This window comes from Kryptolebias marmoratus, linkage group LG20 (assembly GCF_001649575.2).
Source record: "Kryptolebias marmoratus isolate JLee-2015 linkage group LG20, ASM164957v2, whole genome shotgun sequence".
NCBI classification, from domain to species: domain Eukaryota; kingdom Metazoa; phylum Chordata; class Actinopteri; order Cyprinodontiformes; family Rivulidae; genus Kryptolebias; species Kryptolebias marmoratus.
In genome coordinates, this window is record NC_051449.1 from 17,088,188 (window position 1) to 17,091,643 (window position 3,456).

The window sequence follows — 3,456 nt, forward strand, 5'->3', positions numbered from 1 at the left end:
CGAGTACCTTCAGGACTTACAGGATTTTGTTAACTTGTGTCTCTAAAGTACACTGTGAGTTAAAAGTGGGGAAAAGACAGTTCAGAGGCTTCGGCGGTGAAACAGGTGCAATCAAAGTGCTTCCTAGTCAATACACACAGAGGCACCATTTAAAAACATCAGGGGGTTGGGCTAAAGAGTGGTATTAGACTTTGAATGGAGAAGGATCTAATACATGGATGGTCCTCTTCCTCAGTCATCCCATTGACTCCAAACTGAGCCTATTAGCAAGACAACACACCACTAATAGCACTGCTGCTGCATGGAGACCACCCAGCACACACACACATCCCTTTTCACTTTTCCCACGCTATTGTTACTTTAAACACTGATATAATATAGTGTGAAACCTGATCAAAGTGTTGGTTTCATTAGAAAACATGACAGTCTGTTGGGACTAGCTGTTCCTTGTAGTGCCGTATTGTACTGGTGGTTTGACATGAAAAGTCTGGGCAAAAACGTCAAACTGTTAAACGTCGGTGAAGACAAAAACACGTCGGTAGGAAAAGTTTGACTCACTGGGCATATAAAGAAGCAACAATCGCAGCTTTGAATCTTGCTTTATTAGCCAGGAGTTTCCTAAAATGTTGAGGAAGTATGGGACAGATATCTTCTTTGTTTTTTCTTTGATTGCTCAGAATGACATATAACCCCCCCCCCCCCCCTCCCCCCCNAAAAAAAAAAAAAAAAAAAGTGTGTGGTCTTTTCAAACTGCAAATGTTTGCGTGTGTTTGTGTGGAAGGTTTAACTACCAAGCCTCTGATGTTGTTTCTTGACATGGGCGATGGAGTGATTTGAAGCCAAAGCAACTGGACTTTTCCTATTTTTAGTTTTGATTCAGAACAGACAGCACAGTTGCCTTTGGTTCGACATGATACCGTCTTCTGGACAGCTGGGAATTTATCTAAAACTCACAGTTTTCCTGTTAACCTCTTGGTGTTTCTAGTAGAAATCATAAAAAAATCATCGCCCTGCCACTACACCACTGTTCAGTTACTTATTCTTACTGGCTGAAAAGGAGCTTTCAAGATCGGAAAACCATCAGACAAATGAGGATTAAAGTTCAGTTCCATTTATGACCAGCAGGGGGGTGTAGCGGAGAGGAGACAGGAGGAGACATGAAATCTCTTTCATTCCCCATCCACACACACTCACCAACACCCAGCTCATTTTGTAAGGTGGTCAGATAGTAAAAGCTTTTTAGAAACAGTCACACAGTTATGACAGATTTGCTATTCTGTTCTTCTAATTTTACCTTTTTATGATGTAATAACGGAAACCGATGGATAATAAATGTGATTTAAATTTATTTTTTTGTCCATAAAAATCAGAAAACACCAATAAGATGCTCAATTTGACAAAAACAGATGCATTAATGTATGTTTACTGAGCTTTGTTTGGGGATTTTACAAAAGTGAATAACTTTTGTTTTTTGGTGGCAGCCAAGTTGCATAATATAAGCTCTCCACTTAATAAAATACTTATAATAATAATAATGTTTGACTCTTGTAAGTTTGGTTTATCGCTGTGGGTCTTGTGTCTCGCAGAGCCACCCAGTAACAGCTTTAGTGAACTTCCCTCTGTCTCACTAACTTCAGTCTCTAAGTGCGCACTTTCTAAGAGTGTCTGCTAGTCCACTTCTTTTTGTTAAGAGGTGGACTTCATTGGCTTTATGGCAAATAGCAGTCTCTCCAGCGAGTGAAAGAGAGAGAAAAAAAACAGGGGGGTGAGAAAGAGAGAGAGAGTAGGGGAGGTGGGGAGGATAATTCATTCACTTTGCGCACAAAGCGCAGTGGAAATCACCCAGGGGAACGAAAAAACGCCAGACAGAGGGGAGAGGCAAAGACAGGGGGGGGGCAATCCAGTTAAAGTCAGCAAATGTACGCTGGGAAGAGCCTGGGAGATGACTGAAATGTTTTCTTTTTTTCTTTCAATTTGAATAATTATTGTTCCTTGATTTGAGAAATTAGAGGCGGAAGTCTTCCGGGGATGTGTCTAAGGTGTTCTCCTCCTACAGGTGGGGTTGTTGGCTGATTCACAACACGTTTAGGCGATAGAAATAAAACTCATCGGCCAACTTGGGAGGGAAAAAAGTTTAAAAATGACACCGGAAAAAAAAAAGTCAAACCGTACTTAAATAAAAGTGTTTTGCGAAGTGAAGAGACGTGTTCCGACCCGAGCGCTGCGTGGCAGCACTGCACCTCCGTGCGCCCTGGACCCTGGACACCCCACCCCACCCTCAGCCTCACACACGTCGCTTTTGAGCACCGAGTCCCCCCCTCCACACACACACACACACACACACGCCCCCGCCTCCCCTCCCCACCGCTCCCTGCGCTCTCCCTCTTCGGCTTCACTGCTCCTGTTCCCCCTCTCAGCGACTGTCCCTCCTCTCTCCCGTGTTCCAGCGGAGGGGTTTGCCACGCGCGATTGTTGCCACTGATACCCACTTTTACAGCGCGTCTGTGGAAAGTCAGCCTCTGTGTGTGTTTGTGTGTGTGCGCGTGTGTGCGTGTCTCAATGTGTGTGTTTGCGTGTGTGTGTGTCCCTCGCTCTCCCCGTCCTCCTCCTCTGGCTTTTGGTAAACTAACAGGGAGGTGTTAACTACTTTTTTTTTCTTTTTTTTCCTGCCGTTCCAAAGCGCCTCCCGTTATCGCCGGTGCTGCTGCGCGTCTATGCCAGAAAGGGCCGGTGCTCCTGATACTCCAACTGCGCAGAAAAAGTTTTATTTTTTTTGGTTTGTTGTGCGGATAAAAAAAAGAAGAAGAAGAAGTAGAAGAAGCCGGAAACTGAGCCTGCATTAGAAGTGGATTGTGCCGCGGCGAGGTGAGTAAAACCCAGTTTTGTTTACGTCTCCACGCCGTTCTCCCCGCCGCGGAAGCGCAACTTTCTCCGAGATGCTTTGGTCGCTGGAGGTGGGGGTGGGTTGGGGGGGGAACGGGACGTTTATGTCACGGCACGGTTTTGGACACCGAAATTCCACGGGTGATGCGCGTGATGGCGTGTCATATTTGTTCGGTTCTGTTTATATGCGTGAGGTGCCCAAGCAGGAAAGGTGGCATCCTAATTTGTTGAGCTCGCGCGCGCGTCGATGCCAAAATCATCACCAAACTACATCACAAGCCTCCAAACGCGATCCTCAAACTCCCAGCTAATGCGGTTTTAACTTTTTAAAACTCTGAAACGCAGGGGCTTCTGCTTTATTATAAGGAAGCTTCATCCCAACATGGATCTTACGAAGTCACTGATTCCATCCACCAACTTCTTCACCCAAACTTTTCTCCCCGCAGCTCCTCTTCCTCACCAAGAGATGAGTCCGCAGGCCTGCTGCAGACATGTCCCAACCACGCAGTTTCGTTTTACTTCCTCACATGATGATTTATTACAACAAACTGAGTGTTTCCATAGGGGGGGGGG

The 3,456-nt window shown here is 45.6% G+C and overlaps 1 protein-coding gene across 4 annotated transcripts in view; it reads left to right on the forward strand.

The window, feature by feature from the left end:
- Positions 1–2,405: 2,405 nt before the first annotated feature.
- Positions 2,406–3,456, forward strand: part of rnf220a (ring finger protein 220a) — a 160,133-nt gene continuing 159,082 nt past the window's right edge. Inside the window, exon 1 of one of the 4 annotated variants that reach the window (XM_017420854.3) lies at positions 2,406–2,865. The gene's annotated coding sequence lies outside the window, so the exon portion shown is untranslated. The remainder of the gene's footprint in view (positions 2,866–3,456) is intronic. The other 3 variants (XM_017420853.3, XM_017420856.3, XM_017420855.3) reach the window with 3 other exon arrangements.